This window comes from Rhinolophus hipposideros, assembly GCF_964194185.1.
Source record: "Rhinolophus hipposideros genome assembly, chromosome: 18".
Classification (NCBI taxonomy): domain Eukaryota; kingdom Metazoa; phylum Chordata; class Mammalia; order Chiroptera; family Rhinolophidae; genus Rhinolophus; species Rhinolophus hipposideros.
The window spans coordinates 5,680,398-5,697,885 of record NC_138064.1 but is presented as its reverse complement, the minus strand read 5'-3'; the positions used below and the strand labels follow the sequence as shown (position 1 = coordinate 5,697,885).

Sequence of the window (17,488 nt, the reverse complement as noted above, 5' to 3'; positions counted from 1 at the left end):
ATGAAAATCGAGCGCCTTATGCAGTAAAAAGAGCCTTGCTTGGCTCTGCAGACAGACAGCACCGAGTTCATATTTTAGCCCCATCCTTTAGTAGTTTGGGGGGACATTGGGCACGTAACCTCCCTCCTCTGAGCCAACGTTTCTACGCAGTCAAATAGGGATAAAAAGATCTATCCTGTAAAGACGTTACGAAGACTAAAACACTTTTAAAACATAGACAGTTAGTACTCGACACGCATTGTTTTCTCCATGTTTTTATGTGCTATGGAGCTTAAAGGTAAGATATAGACCTCCTCCAGAAGAATCTTATAAGCTAAAAGGGAAAATGATTCAAATTATAGACATAATTATAATACAAAAAAAGGGACAGGAGGAATAAAGAATGCTACTTTGGGTCAAATAAGAGATTGTATCTTGTTAGAAGGTCTGAGAAGATTCCACAGCAACTGGGCAGAGAAGGAGAAAGTCATTCCAAACAAAGGGGAAAGCTGGAACAGAGGATGATGAGGACGATGGCATACGGCGATGTCAACCATTCACTCAAGTTTACTAGGTTGCAGATACGTTTCCAAGCTTTCACACGTATTACCTACTTTAATCCTCTTAACAACCCTGGGAGGAAACAGAGAGACAGAGATGTTAAGTTCTCGCTCAGGGTCACAGAGCAAGGGAGTGGGAGGGAAAGCATTCAGACCCAGCAGACTGTCCTCAGAACCCACACTCTGACCACTACCCAGACTACTTCCCTAACGAAAGGCCACTGCTTCTCTAATAATAAAACAAAACCCCAGAAAACCATTGCCCAGGATGGCATGAAAGAGCAATAAACCTTCACAAATTAATAACTTCAACCTTAAATCAGTTAATACATATTTATTGTACTCCTATAATTTCTTATTTGATCATGAAGGCAGAACTCTTTCAACATCATGTCAGGACTGTAATTATACATTTATGTTTTAAAATTATCTCAATACATTTTCATTAGAACTGACTACTCATTCAGGAAACCCTGCAGACATCAGTCACAAGGCAGCTGACATGCACAGCCATGTAATAGAGGACAGTTGCAAGGTGAAACTTCTCTCAAGTTTCGGTAGATTCTTAAGGGAAACAAACCTGAGAAAGAAAGAAAACAGAAGGAGGAAGAGAATGAAAAAACGGACGTAGATCCATTTTCCAGTATATGAGAGGGTGACATGGGGAAAAAATGTTGGATGACTTAAAGGGGGCGCTCATTCTTGCTCAGCTGTGTGCACTGAGACCACCGCCTGATGTCTTAGAACTCTGGGCACCAGAGTCTGAAGATTGGATTGCTTTCATAATGTGATGACCATTCACAATTACATTACTTCAAAAGCCCTGAAATCCTTATTCAGCCACAGTTTAATGTCTGCATATGGTACTTCATTAAGAGGTGACAACTAAATAAGTTTTTAACACACCTTTTTGAAGAGCCGCCTTTCATATTTCCAGTAAATGACAGACTGGACTGATCAGTGAAAATCACCTGAAACAAACACTGATTCCGCTAAGCTGCTGATGTTGTTAGAGCAGGAAGAAAACTACAGCCAAAGAACAAAACATTCATCCTTTTCACCGAAAGCCGGAGTTATTTTCTTTCTTACATTGAAATCTCACTTCTAATGTGCCATGATTTTAAATGTATAAAAATGAGTATGAGGTCTTTTGAATTTAACATACGTCCAACAGCAAAAGGACAACTGCAAGAAAAGCCATCCAGTGTCCCATGTGCCAAAAAAGAGCAATTTAGTTAAAACCACTCCCTCTGGTATAGCATAAGGGAACATTAAAAATATTAAACTCTCACTGAGTTAAAGCTTAGATTTTTCTTTGATTTCTGAAAGAGACTGAAATTTAAAATACTAGGTATGGTTGTTGGTTTCATTTACAAACCAAGAAAGTAGCTTAATCATATATACGTTTGATTATCACCACTTACCATCATTATGGGAGTGTATTATAATTGGTTTGATTACTGGGTTTGTCAATTATATAATCAATACCAATCAACCAAAGTGATATGCTTCAGGAATGAATGGTATAAAACTAAAATTCCTTTTTCAAATAATTATCATATTTTTATATAATTATTCCATGCGTGGCAATAAAATCCTTCAAGTGTTGAAATGATTTGAAATATGCAAGAAATTGGAGGTGGAGAGAGTAAAATTGGGGGAGGAGAATAAGGATGATTATTTCTATTATCACAAGGACCTTAAATTATAAGTAGATACATTCCATGACAACACCCCCGGGCATCTGACCAAAGACCCCTAACATTTACAGAGTAAACACTAGAGTGTCTAGTAAAGATAAAACTTTACAATAACATTCTGAAATAGGTACTAATTAGATTAAGAGAGAAGCAACTTTTCTCTGGAATTCATTTTTATTCAAAAGTTTAGAAACCATTTGAATAAATTTTTCTAGATGGAAAATATAAAGCATTTGGAAACTTTTTAAAGAAAACTGGAGTGAAAATATTTAGTGATTAGAAACAAAACTACTGTTTTGTTTTGTTGTTAAGTTCCTGATATCAGCATAACTGCAAACTACCGGTCTATGTTATTTCAGTAAACACAGAGCAATCAGATGTGAAGCTTTTTCCTCCTCCAAGTAAATCTAATAACCTGAAAATGTCATTTGTTTTTACTCCACTAGAGGGTAGTCTCTCAAAAGTAGGGCTGGAGTCATGAATTTAGCCCGCTTTTGACCTGTTGATAAATTAATCCTCCTGTTCCATCCTTGTCAACAAGATGTTTCTCTAGTATCCTAATTAAGGCTGTAAAACATGCATTTTTTACATTGCTGTCTATTTATTCATAGGTGTTCCTGCAGAAATATACACTGCTATGCTTTTCTGTGTTTCTTTTCCCAATTTCTGTTAATTCAGTGTTTTATGTATGTGGTGTTTAGAGTATATTTTCCTGGTAAATATACATTCAGAGTTAGTAGGTCTAAGCATCAAAAGAAAAAAAGTTTTCTTGAGGATTTAATGTATTACAGTTGAAATATTCCCCCGGAACAGTAAAACATACACCCTACACACACAGAACACAGATACCCACATAAACACCCCAACGCACATACTCATGTGGCAGCATAACTGGATGACATATAGAGAAGTGAGTGAATGTCATTGGAAACACAGATTTTTAAAAAATATCACCTCATGTGACAATGTTGTGAATGACAGAGAAGCAAATACATGCTTTATTTAAAAAATCTGGTCAATTCAGAGAAGAAATGCCATTGCTTTAAAAAAAAAAGGCGTTATTGAACAGTGTGCACATATGCTAAATTAAGGGGGACCTAGACAGGACCGAATGCCACTTAAAGGGCTCCCAGCGGGGCTCTTCTAAAATCATCCAGCCACCCCGAGCCTCACAGAGGGGCGGCGGAGGCTCTGCGTCCCTCCCAGGTGTTTTGAATATCTGGGAAATTCGTATTAACAGTGTGCCCTGCTGTTTTCAGAGAGAAGAGACAGTTTCTCTGAAAGACTGATAACCTAAACATGTCCCCAACTTGTCCCCAAATTCCTCCCCCTCCTAAAAAGGAAGGAGAGAAAGAAGAAGGATGGAAGGAAGGTGGGGGGGTGGGGGGAAGGGGGCGGGAATAAACGGTACCTAGGAAAATATGCGAACCTGTTTCCTTTACTTGCATCCTAAGCAGCAGTGTCACAGGACAGACAGGTTGCTGCAGCCAACCAGACGGGGGCAGCTGCGAGCGCCCCACGCTGGCCGTCCGAAGCGATTGGCTCCTCTCGGGGGAGCGGAGGGGGCTCCTTATTAACGACGGCCGCGCGGGCAGCACCCTGTCAGTGTGCCGGCCGCTCGGGCGGACGCCGCGGCCCCGAGCGCCTCGGGAACGCGCGGGAGGACGGAGGGCCAGCTCCCGGGCCGGGTCTGCGCTGGATGGAGAGCCTGCGCCCGCCGAGCCGGCGCGTTCCGGGGGAGGGGACGGGGCCCGGCGGCAGCCCCCGGCCTGCGCTGGCGTCGTAGAGCGCAGACCTAACTGTGCGTGCATCTCGGTAGGACATGTGTGCGTCTACTTTATTCCCCGCGCACGAGCGCCGATTTCCCCCCCGGCAGACCACAGCCATGTGACGGTCGCCACCGAGGCACTGAGGGGTCCACGCGCGGGGACGCGGAAGGTGGGGACACAGAAACGGCTCTGGCAAGGTAAGTTTGAAATGCACATTTCTATTGAAATGTTCCCTGTTTCCTTGTTTAGTTGATGCTTGTTTTTTTTTCTTTTTTTTTCACGCCTAAATTCTCCTTTGATGTTTGCTTCCTGCCGGAATTCTGAGAGCATGTTTCTTTCCCTTTTACTTTGGAGAAGAAATTCAAATGCAGAAGCCCTGGGGCTCTCTGCATGCCTAGCTAGGCGTGCGCGCTTCTCCTACATGCATTTACTAGCTCGAACGCCCATCAGAGGATGTGCGTGGGAGAGAGAAAGCCATGCTGGGGGGAGGAGAGAGAGGAGGGAGAGAGAAGAGAAGGGGACAGTAAGAGAGGAGAGAGAAGGGGAGGGGGGCGCAGGATTTTTCCCCTTGTTTTTCCTTCACATTATTTGTAATGAAAAGCAGATCACACACCATGCTGTGTTTTGAAACCCATCTCCTAATTGGGGCTTTTTTTTTTTTCCTTTCACCTAGTGGATGGAGATTAAGGCGGATGTCTCTGTGTGTCAATGGCTAAAACCACTGAGCAGAGTGGGGCATGAGCATATCACAAACGGTTATTGAATTTCTGCCAGGCTACATCTCAGGGGTTGGGGTAAATGACTTCCCTTTACTAACATCCACTCCCTGGTCTGAAGGGACGGTGCAAATGCCTGATTGCTAATACAGCTGGAACCAACACACACTAGGCAAAAGGATCCCATGAACCAGAAGAGTTGCTATCTTCTTGGGTAATTAACAGCCTCACAGCAGGATGGCTTTAATGCACATTTCCCATTTAAGAAGACTGTTTATTCAAACCAACTGCTGTATTTCCTTTGCCAGTATTGAGCTGGATAGCTTAATTTGCCTCTAATTTATTCATTTTTAACAATATGTCCTTGTTTTCCGTGCCTATAATTTTAGTAAAAGCAGCTTCATGAATATGAGTAGAACCTTCCTAATTTAGTGAAAAGGGGATCATGTGAAAAATAAGAAGGGGAGAATAAGGTTTCAAAACATCTACCTAGACAATAGTGTGTCCTGGTCCTATAAATATTCTCCTTAACCGACATTCCTCCTGAGTTTCAGAAGCAATGCCTTTGAGACAGAATTACTCTCAGTAAACTATGAGCATCCGTGCAGCAATGATTTGTGGAAGACAGTGTGGGTTAATGTATACTTCCAGTCTTGTCAAAAAGGAAGCAGCTACTTAAAATATGCTTTCAGACAGACAACATCAATTGAGGATGTACATGGAAACATTGGCTACCCCCTTTAATGGGCCTGTAAAGATACTGAACCAAACCTGGAATTATTTACATTTCATCTTTTGGAGCTCACGCCTTCCCCCCTCCTTCAGTTCAACTAACCAAATAGTTAATGGAGTCTGTTTCTTTCAAACTCCATGTGATTTTTCTCTGTAACTGTGATTTCAGACTTATCACTGGCCCCTTAGTTTATGATATGAGCTAAAACCAATAATAATAATAATAATAATCAGCCACTTAGATCCTGCCATTTTTCCATAAATGTGTCCAAACATCAGCCACTTTACAATATGTAATGTAAGAAGCCAATTAATTCCAGTGACCTTTGCAAATGGTGACAATGCAGCAGCTGACAATATGCCACTGGCTTCGATTTTCCCTGTGTAAAATGAACAAGTTTAAGAGAAGGTTTCTCGCTCAGCTAAAAAATGAAAGGTGCTGAAGCACTGCTCGCACGTTGGCAGGCTTGCTCTCTCTGCCTCTCACGCCACCTGCAATCTATAGAAAACCAAATGATTTATTGCAAAGAGGAAACAGGGCTTTATTTGCCTTTCTGCCATTCATTACAAGCGCTGTTTTTGCCACAGAACAGACCCGGTATTTCGGGGTACCTCCTGAGTTCCTAACCAAAAGGAAAAGCGGGAAGTGGGCATTCAAGCGCCCGGGTGCAAACTCCTGTATAATGTAGCATTGCAGTACTGATCCCAGTATTTCTTAGACCTTTTCCCGGGAAACTTTTCACACCACACACACACACATTCTCAGTTTCTACCCAGCCTCTTTTAAAATTGCCATCAATGATACCTAAGAATGGTGGATTCACTCCCTTAAACTTGGTAAAGCTCACACATGTATTTTGTGGATTACAGAGATCGATAACGTGTTCACTTGCGTTTGAGAAATACAATCACTCCAGGCCCCCGGTGTTGTTGCTCAGTGTGTGCCAGTGAGTTTGCTGAGCTGACCAACATGTACCAATGCAGATGAGGGACATATGAGCAGCCTGGGAGACGTAACGATGGTCTCCCCAGTCATGCAGTCATATAGAAATAACAGCTTTCAGGCAAGATGGGCTTCAAAGCACTGTCTTTTCAGGGTGGCCCTTGCCATGGGCAGCAAGCTGAGTTAGAATACTGATGAGGAGATGGAATTTTTTTCTTTGGTTGTTGTCATTGCTGTTAATGGTTTAATAAGCAGCTGCTATCAGCTTTCTAGGCCAGTAATTTAGGGACCTATGAAAAAGGTGATCAAGTGATGATTCACTAACTGTATTTTATTATTTCTTTGCTTTTTTTTCACCTATTGCCTTTTTTTTCTTAGTCACAAAATGGGTTTCACGTTTTACTTTTTTCCCCCCACTCTGAATTTTCTCTGGTGGAAAATGCCTACACAATGTGGCATTGCAATATTTATTGCAAACTAATTAAGTTGATCAGAAAGGTTTGAAACCTGAATTAAAAACTAACACTAATGTAAGTTAAATGTTATTACTTAATTAGCAGTCCCTGAGGATGGTCATAGATCAGGTAGCTATTGGGGAATCTGAAGGAGATCATTAAAGGGAAGCTAATGGTATGCTAAAACACAAGTCCTTCCTCCCAGCCTCAGTTAGGATGCCCCCAAAGAATAATTTAAAATAAAGTAGCTGCAGCCAATCTGGAGAAACACTGGACACAACTGCAGCCCACTAAAATGTTCCATGTAGATCTGGTTCTGGGTTAATCCACTTTGGCATCACTCCTTGGTCCCATGAAACAACCAAAAGCAGATGAACAGGATCTAATACATTAGTACTTATTGTCAGCACTGTCAAGATAAGGCTCTGATACTGGTCTGCAAGGAGAGCTAAGGAAAGCGCGGCTGTGTGGCAACTGAACAGACATCCCACCCACAGCTCCGTGAATCCCTCCCGCCTCTTCAGATCAAGTGATGTCTGCTTAGATACCTAGGAAGTGGAACCCAGTAACAATCGTCCCTTCAGCCACAATGTAAAAGGAGATCAATTTCTAATACAAAGGAAATAGGTGGTGCCAGAGGATAGAAAGTCACAGGGAGAAACAAAAATGTTTTCTTGATGGGAGGGGTAGGAAAAGATCGCAACAGATGTGATTTAGAGGTCATTAAATAAGGGTTAGCAAGAAGACAAAATGCCCATCTCCGATCTCTGAGAAGGAATATAGGGCCCACGGAGCCATCTACCCTATTTGCATAATCGTCAAGTTTGTACTACCTGCTTGCTATCATGTTAATTTATCTTTTGTCTGTGATGAGGGAGGGCTACATTTTTAAAGGTGCAGTTAATAAAAGCACATTACACAGCTTCATCCTAGGGGAGTGTAGGAGGGGGATATGTTTTCATTTAATCATGGAATTGTAGGATTGAAAAGGACATGCTGTAGACAGTCTATTATGCTCACTTCACAGGTAAAGCAACTGAGGCCCAGAGGGTTTAACACCTTTTCCCCAAATCACACAGCCCTCAGAGGCCTAGGGGAACGTCTTAGAGGACTCCCTCCAGCACCCCCATAAAAGTTTGCCTAATTAGTCTTTCAAACAGTATTTCAAAGAAATAGGGAAAAAGAGTGGTAGATATGTGCCAAAATGAAATAAAAAAACTTAGGGAATGTTATCCAGATAACCAAGTACTCTAAAGCCAAAGCAGACGTCAGCAATAGAAGCAGTGATGACTTGTTGAGTAAATAATACCCAAATACTGCAAACCCATAATTCACCTTTTGGATGCAGTCCACTATATCTTGTAATGAGTCATAAAAATTACAGCTTCGTCCTGTTTTTATACACCTTAATAATAATACTGCTACCGTTCAGACATTCAGCTATTGATTATCCACTAGAAGTTTTTCCAGAAATTCTGAAGGCTCTCCACATCCTTTCTCACCTGGTTTCACTGGAGTATTTTAAGGCACTTACATGTGCCCTCTTCATGTACAGTGTCCATTCTCAGGATCCATGCTTCCCTCTACAGCTCACTGGAAAGCTGGAAGGTCCCCTCTGGAGGGTCATCCCTCTTTCCCTCTCTCCCCATGCCCCTCCCACCTCTAGTGTTTTGTTTCCAAAGTTAGAGTGACAGCCTTTGTAGACATGACATATCTCCTTAGTTTCAGCCCTAGTTTTCCTTTCTGGCAAACTTCTCTCCATTTCTAAATGTGCTCTCCAAAATTTGCTTAAGATAACCGTAATTGACACAAAAACTTTGGGGATGGACGTAAAGAAGGACACAAAACATGACAGCATAGTTGTGAATATTTGTTTAGAGCTATACTGTTTACAGAGCACTTTTTCAACCATGATATTTCCCCTCCCCTCACTCTGGTGAGGCTTGTATGGAGAGGTTTTAAGATGGGAGCAGGAAGCTCCGAGAAGTTAGAGGTCTGTCACGGTAGGGTTGCTAACACGTGGTGGCACTAGGGACTTCTGACTCTCAAGGTGGGTGCAGCCCTCATCGTGGTACCACCTCGCACTCCGTGCGTCTCTTAGCAAAGGTCTGTTCCCTTTTTCCTGAACTCCCACTCCAGACTCACACCTCCAAGTTCTACATCCTTTACGCCAAACCATACTATTATGTGGGTAGATTTTCGCAGAGAAAAATCCGTGCTTCTTAATTTAAATCACACCAAGTGATATACCCGAGTTAAACAAGAAAGAAAGACACACCCCACATCTATTCTTGGAGAAAAGGACTACATGCCATTCTACCTGCTCCGCATATGTTTGTCTGACAGCATGAGCACTCTGACAAACACATGCTTGTCCAAAGTCTCAGAAACTGGATCAAATGCGATGGGGGTTCAGGAACGTTCCAGGTGGCTGGAAAATGATGAACAAAGTCCTCAAAGACACTTGAAGCACCACCAGTGGATAAAGTATTAACATAAAAGTAATTTCTTGGGCATCACCTTCCTGGTTAGTTTGTCTTGGGGAGAAAATGACACGAAAACCTCAAAATACCAGTAAACATATTCACCTGATTCTGACAGCCCTTTCTAGGGGAGATTTCGTCTTTCAGAAGTATTGTCACCCTGAGAATACATGCATGTCCCTCAAACACAGGTTCTACAGGCTGTCACGTCAAGTACTTCCCGAAGGTGAAACAGTCCACAGATAATCAGCTCCTCTGTTTAGGAGGGACAGTGAACATCACCACTTTTTTCCAGGTCTGCATTCAAAAGGCCCAGACTCCCTAGTGAATCAATTAAAGGCTTAGTGTCAACAGGCAACATTTTCTATTTCCTTGGACCTGAAGCCCCTGGGATTTCATTCCCTGAGGAGTGACGGAGGAGGCAATGGTTCCTGCTGTGTCCCGAGCAGGGACTCCGGGAATGGGAGACTGTGGCCCCTGGGAGGGAGCCTGTTAGTGCAGGGACCAAGCAATGGCCTTCGGCGAGGCTCAGGACTCACCGCATTGCCCGATGACCTGAGTAATAGCGGATATTCTGGCCACAGAAAACACAGAAAGAGGCCTCATTTTCATTGTGGTAGAGAGGACCGATTTGTGCTTTTTCCAAATTTTCTCTAAAATTACAAAATGATTAGGTTGGTGCAAAAGTAATTGCGGTTTACAAGGTTAAAAATGACAAAAACAAAAAACCCGCAATTACTTTCACACCAACCTAATAAATAAATGACTACAAAGAAACAAAGGTAAACATTTTAGTAAATTCATTCCATGGAAGTAAAAGTTGTTCCATAGTACCTCAGTCTCATGGGGCGAAGAGATCAAGGAATTTAAATTACGTTGTCAGGTGACTGATTTACACTTTACTATTGTTAAGAAAAAAAAAATTAAAACTCAAAAAATGTTAAAAACAGACATGTACTTTTGACATACAAGTCTTACTGGTTTTTGTGTCATTAGAATATTTTCCTCATCCCTATATTCATACGCCCCAAACAAACTGGCCCTCTCGTTGTAGGCTCTACATTTATTTCTATTTTCATCAAAAATGTGTCACTCAGAAGCACCAAACACTGAATACATTCTACAAAGAGTATATGGGACCAAAATGGCCTTTACTGAAGTTTTTTGATAAGTGTAGGGGGTAATTTCAATACACAATTGTACAGGTCATATCTTTATTTCTACAAATGCCAAAGGGTGAAGGCTTTATACTGCATGTGTCTAAGGCATTGAGAACAAGACAATAGGATAAGTGAAAACAGGCCTGAGTATAGGTTACAGTTTTGTAGCACTGAAGAGAAAGTACAATATGATGGAAAGAGAAAACCAATGCTACCACCACCTATGAAAAAGAAATACATTCTGAGCACATATAAAACTTGGAAGCTCTATTCCTAGTAATTCTTGAATGAAAACCATATAAAATGTCCTTATAAGATATGAGACTGTATCCGTCCAACAGGTCAATTTCTTGTGTGAACAGCTTCCCAAACACATAATCGGTATGTGCTCCTCTCATTGTCGTTTATCACCCACTATTACATTATGGTGGATTTTACGGAGCATTTCTTACACAAACACTACTGATGTCAGAAGGTCATGATGTTCAGCTAACTTTTGAAACTCAGTGAGGTGTTTGCCAAACTACCATTTCCTGTAATGAACAAGCAAATTCCATGTAAATAACGAAGTGTCATTTTTCATTGACACTATAAAATGTGCCACACCATGCTGCTGTTGGACAAAGTGGTCCAAGGAAGGAAGAATGAAATGTTTTATTATATAAGTGACTGTGAGCAGAGACTTTAGGAGTTCAGACCACATAATCTCTCTTAGACAATCCTTTACTGGCTAAGGGGATGATAATAATATTATCAGGTCTCATTTACTACACGTGAGTGTTTTCTGTGCCAAACACTGTGCTAAGCACTTCACGTGCATTTTCTCATGTAACCCTCATAATAACCATCTGAAGCAAGTAATATTATTAATCCCATTTACAAATAGGAAAATAAGGCTTAAGGAAGAAAAGCAACCTACCTCAACTAATTCAAGGCAGAAAAAGAGAAGGAACCCAGGTTAGTTTGGCTCTTTGTCCAGGGGACAACACTGCCTCTTGTTGGTACTACCTAAATACAGCTGGTCTACACTGCCTCTTGTTGGTACTACCTAAATACTGCCGGTCTACACTGCCTCTTGTTGGTACTACCTAAATACAGCTGGTCTACACTGCCTCTTGTTGGTACTACCTAAATACTGCCGGTCTACACTGCCTCTTGTTGGTACTACCTAAATACAGCTGGTCTACACTGCCTCTTGTTGGTACTACCTAAATACTGCCGGTCTACACTGCCTCTTGTTGGTACTACCTAAATACAGCTGGTCTACACTGCCTTCAGGGAGTCAGAGTCTTTACCAAAATGCAATCATTCCATTCCACACATTGTGCTCATACCAGGATAGTATCTCTTTGTAGCACGCATTCATTGTTTCTTCAGAAATCGTGTGTTTCTGAGAGAAGAGACACAATTTACTTATTTACATATAATTAAGTATCAGCACCCATTTGATTAATGAAAATGAGTTTTGCAGTCCGGGTCACAGCCAGAACCGTGAGGTAGCAGCTTACAGTGTTCTCCTTTCACCATTTCTTCTGTCTAGTAGAATTCGACACGCTTCTTTACCTGAGGTCATGCAGTGCAGTAACTGGCACAAAGGAAAAAGGCAACGCTTAGCAAACGTCTCCACGTTGTTTTTAGAACAATCCTTCTCTGGGTCCAGTTCCAATTTGTGGATCCTTTCTCTCCTCGTGCATTCTCTTCTACACAAGGGAGTTAGTTAGAGACAGCCTGAAAATTTCACTGCTGGTAGAATCATCAATTTTCAATGGGATCCACCAATTCTCCTCAGTATTAATAAGCTTCGAGCTCGGCAAAGTTAATTGATGAGAGCTCTAATCCGCTTTTCAAACTGAGCGTGCTGAGCCAAACCTAAAACTTCAGTAAAGTGTTCCATGGCAGCTGTTTGCAAAACTCAAGTGCTTCTCACTGAGTGACCTCCTGAAAGAGCTATCAGGGGAGCCTTTCAATGGGACTGTCCTACATGGAAAAAGCTGAATGTAAAATTAAGGCCAAAATATCACTGAGGGTTCTCTCAATGATTAGGAATGGAGTTTAGAGAGCTCATGTCCATAAGCATTTTCTTTCTGGAATGATGATATTTCTGAAAATGTTAAGTCCGTAGGCAACCGAAAAATGAAATTCGGGAAATGTCTGTGCATCATGAATAACCTAACTCAACACGTGCAAGAAATAAAGAAGGACATGTCCTATGTTGAATGAAATGATTGGATTATTCCTACCTGCTACTTGTCACAGTCACATACAACGATGGGGAGGAGGAGGAGAGAGGAGGAAGGGGGCGTGCTGTCTGACAGTTATTCACCACGCACCACAGCCCAGGTCCCGGCTAAGCCCCATGCATTCCTCATCTCACCGCAGTTCACAGCTCCAGGAGGCGACAGAGGCTGAAAACCGAAAGTATTTACCCAGCTTCCCCAGGGGCATGTGTTGAACCCTGAAGGTCTGACTCCAAAGCCCATTCTGCTAAACCATGCTATTGTTCCTCTCACATCATATATTTCTTAGAAGAAGCACGATATAGTTCTTCTCTGGGAAGCATTTTACTTTTTTAAGAAACATCCAACAACAGGCCCTTTCCATAGTTTTAAGCTCCTCAGCAGTGATCAGGAAAGCTTATATAATAACGAATCAAACTTTACAGGGTTAACACATCGTGCAACCTGATTAGTATTTCATGAATAATAAAATGAACATTTAATAGACTTTAACTAATCTCAAATAAAAGTATTACTTGCAGATTTCCTACTTAAACCTTCTCATTAATGTGTGTAACTTCAGAAGTACAATGTATTAAAAAAAAATGACCATGGTTGAACTGTAGAAGGACTTATGAGAATCTAAGATCTTTATTGTTTCTTAGGGAAGAGAAATGAGAAAAGGAATAAGGAAAGTTTTCTTTACCATAAATATCTTGCAAATTGAACATGTAGAACACTGTTTCAACCCTATCCTTCACCTCTGGATGTTGCTCACCAGATTTGGGAATGATTTGAGAACATCTTTATATGTTTCTGTGTTTTGGACACCTAGGAAAGAGGATGAACAAGTATAAGTTCAAATATGCCCCATAAAGAATTTGTCCTATCTAGACGGGTACCTCAGTCTCTGCATGCTACCTCCACTCCTTCCCACACCAGCTGAACGTAAAGATATATTGAGTTCTCAACCTCACTGAAGCATGGGGCCTCCCTTTTGACATAATTATGTTTAATTATCAGTCAATGAGCTACGCTGTACCTTACTTGATCGAGGCTTCTATGAATCTTTGAAAGGAAAGATACTCTAAAATAATACACCGCTTAGTCATTCATTTAGACATACTACATCATGGCCATTTGACCAACACCACGAGTACAGCCAGTGTTAATGAGTAGAACCTTGAGATACTGAAAGGAGTGACGTAATGACACAGCAAGCAGAACTAAATCTATTGACCTATCGATCGACCTACCTACCTACTTACCTATCATCTCAATGGTTCTCATCTTAACAGGTGTCGTTCTCTCAAGGTTTTTGATGGCATCATAACCCAAAAGGATCCATAACCACATTCATTATCTAGATTATATACATATGCGTTTTGCTTCACTTTTAACATAAAAGTTTCTTAACTTGTATCTATGATGATCTACATCAAATTCACTTGGGTGCTTCTTTATAACACAGAATCTCTGAGAGTAACACCTAAAAATCCCTAGTGATTCTTTGCACAAAGTTTCAGAACTAGCAGTTAAAGATTCAAGTCCTTCTTCCTTGTCCATTGATATTTTTGTGTTAGTTTTAGGAAAAATGGTTTATTCGTGATAAACAATGAGTTGCTTGAATTTGTAGAGAATGTGCATACAGGAGGCATACTGTGTTGTATTTTTCCCGAGAGAAGTTTAGGAATAGGACGTGGCTAAATGATGGAGAGTCTGATTGTACGGGATCTGATGGACACATTCAAGCAGATGCTCTTAGTTAACATGCTTGTGATACTGAGGTAACTATAGCCCCTATTTCTAGTAACCCCAGTCGAAAGAGGTCCACCATCCATAGTGACTTCTTGACTCTCAGATATCTATAGGGTGGCAAATTATGTATCCTGAGGAGAAGTGTCTACCAGAAAATGGACAAAACCCTTTTTTCCCCACATGTTCATGAATATTTTCAAATATTATACCACATTCCACATGGGACTCAACTGAGTGTCACCCAGAAACTCCCACTGGCATAATGAATGAATGAATTCTATGCTGACTATTGATTTGCCTTCAAATGCCGTTGAATAATTTAAGGAGTTGAAACTGGAACAACAGAATCATGAAATGAAGAGAGATTTTACAAATATGAAGTCACTTGCTCAAAGTGACTTCACTACTTAAATACATAATTGGAACCAGAAACCAGGTGATTCAATACTTGCCTAGTGGTTATTTCACAGAACATTGACTGTGATGGTAGGGCTTCAAAAAGGATTGGACCATATGTTCCAAAAAAAATCATTCATTTTCCTAAGCACTGTGAAGACCAAAATTTCCCAAACTCAACCTTATAGAGAAATTCAGCAGTGCCTTCTCTTTGAAGGGCCCATGTTTGGACAACCTCTTAGCAGCTGGAGTCTGGCAGAGGCCCAATTCATATCATCCAGTCCCTTTTCAAGATGCCTCTTTCGACTGGCATTTTATTGACCATAATGTGGTGCTTCTGCTCTGTATCAAGCATGTTAATTTCTTGGGACTTGGGTTTTGAATTTGTGCCCTACAGTGACTTTAGCTGAGAGTTGTTTTGTTTCATTTTTAAATCAGGAAAATAAAAGAGAGAGAGAAAATATATATTAAGCAGAAAACCACAAATTAAAAAAAAAAAAAAAAGGCAACTGTACAAAAAGCAAGTTTCATATGTTTCCAAAATAGAAATAGAATGATCCCGTTATTTGGGCTATTCCACTGGAAATTTCTATTCCTCTTGGACATTCCACCCCAACGAGAAAAGACTGTGAGACCATTCTGCACCAATCCTCTTTGCTGGGGCCCTAAGAAGATTTATAGCACAAAATAATTACAACCTTTGAAATTATAATTTTTATAAAATTATTTTTATAAAAACGTTGTTGTAAGTTTCCTCCCCAAAGACAGAATAATATAGACTAGCGTAGCATAGAATAAGCACACAAGGCCCTGAGTTTGCTAAAATAATAACTTGAAATTGCTGACGATAGCAAGATCAAGTGTCCACTGTTCATCATGACTTCACAGACTATATTCATTCTTCACTCATTTGAAGAATCCTTCTTGTGAGGAATAATGTCTAAATTACATTTGAACAACCTCTGTCAGACTTGTCTCCCCACCAAATGTAACCACATCTCGAGAAGGGACAACTGTCCTCTTCCATTACTGCAAAAAAGTGGGATTAGCATTTTTGTACATTTTTGTATATTAGCATTTTTGTAGATTTATGCGTAACAAATGCACTTCTATAGCTCTGTCTATTCCAGTGGCAACTTCATACAAGTGTGCATGCACACTTGCATATACTTCACACACACACACACACACACACACACACTGGATGGTTTTTAACATGCGCCAACTGGTAATAGTTCTTAATAGTTTATAAATGTTTCAATTCAGTTCAGCCACACTTACTTGTTTCTGGTAACCAATAATTTTTCTTCTTCTAAGACATGCCATAACTGAGGTGACAAGTGCTGAGGTGCATTTTAAGAGTTATTTTCATAGAAATAACCAGGGGAAAAAATCTACTAGTCCAGCAAAATTCTACAACCATCTATGGAAATCAGTCAAATTCCATTCAAATAGCTTGATTGTACTCTGTCATTTCTCCTCTTCTCACATCTTCACCTCCAGACTAGGTTTAAGTTACCACAATTTCTATAAGTTATAATCATTATTATGACTATTATTCATTTGATAGTGATTACCATTTAGTGATTATTTTCTCTGTTTCCAGTTCAGTCTTAAGAACTATTTTTTTGGATTAAGAGCTTCCGATGCATGTTGTTTTCACAACATCCCTCTGAGGTACTATTATCACTCACCTTTTAATAGATGAGGAATCAATGACAAAGAGGAAGATCTCACCAGTGTCTGACCCCTAATCACTTGACTGCCTCTCCTGAGCACCATTCTGAGAGAGCCAGAGGGCAAGAAAATAAGATAAAGCATTTCCATTGGCTCCTTAAAAAGTCTTGGGGGTAAGTGTGGGGAACAATGAAAAGAGATATTCCTATAATACAGGTTTGGGGGGGACAAGCTACGTTTTCATTATAATTTCCTGAGAGTAAGATCACTCATATCTCTGGGTTGGGGCCTACTATATTCAGGCAAATTTGAATTCGAAAAGCCCAATTTGCGAGAGAATGACCCTCCTGCTGGAAGATTCCTTCTCTCCTTCCTTCACACATGCACATTCATGTCTTCATTTCTCAGAGCTCAAGCTAGTTTTGCAGTTGGAAATGATGAAAACCCAGGTAGAGAAGAGACAGAAGTCGTACAATTCTCCCATTTCTTGTGTTCCGCTGTCCAATAAATGTACTGTTCTGTGAGCTACAATTCAGTATTGTTCTAGAAAATGAAACAATTTCTTTTGTCATCTGCTTTAGATTTACCAAATGCCACCCCTTTTTGTAGAAATGTTCTGACATCTGTTGCTAGTGTTCCAAGTTTATATATTTTGAGTATCCTTATCCTGTCAGTTTAGTAACTAATGCTATCACTTCAAAGCTGCCGATATTTGTTTAAAAAGGGAGAGGGTATAACATATATGAAACTACTCAGGATGGTTGCTAGCAATAGTTTAAAATAGTGCTAAGTAATGGAAAAGTCTCATCATTAATCCCCCTACATGGTCTTTTAAAAAAATTGCTAAAGAAAGGTTTTTAAATGTAGAGAAAAGAAGCATTGTTAGTATGGATGGAAAATCTGGAGGACTGGCCAAAGGGCAGTGTGGGGAAAGACATTAATGT

General features: G+C 40.6%; 2 protein-coding genes across 3 annotated transcripts in view; one reads left to right on the top strand and one right to left on the bottom strand.

Annotated features, from left to right (window-relative positions):
• The window catches only part of IMMP2L (inner mitochondrial membrane peptidase subunit 2), a 722,895-nt gene that overhangs the window by 333,695 nt on the left and 371,712 nt on the right, over positions 1 to 17,488 (bottom strand). The gene's annotated exons all lie outside the window — the stretch shown is intronic.
• LRRN3 (leucine rich repeat neuronal 3) overlaps positions 3,793 to 17,488 on the top strand; it is a 37,996-nt gene continuing 24,300 nt past the window's right edge. The window contains exon 1 of the mRNA XM_081079269.1: positions 3,793 to 4,205. The gene's annotated coding sequence lies outside the window, so the exon portion shown is untranslated. The remainder of the gene's footprint in view (positions 4,206 to 17,488) is intronic.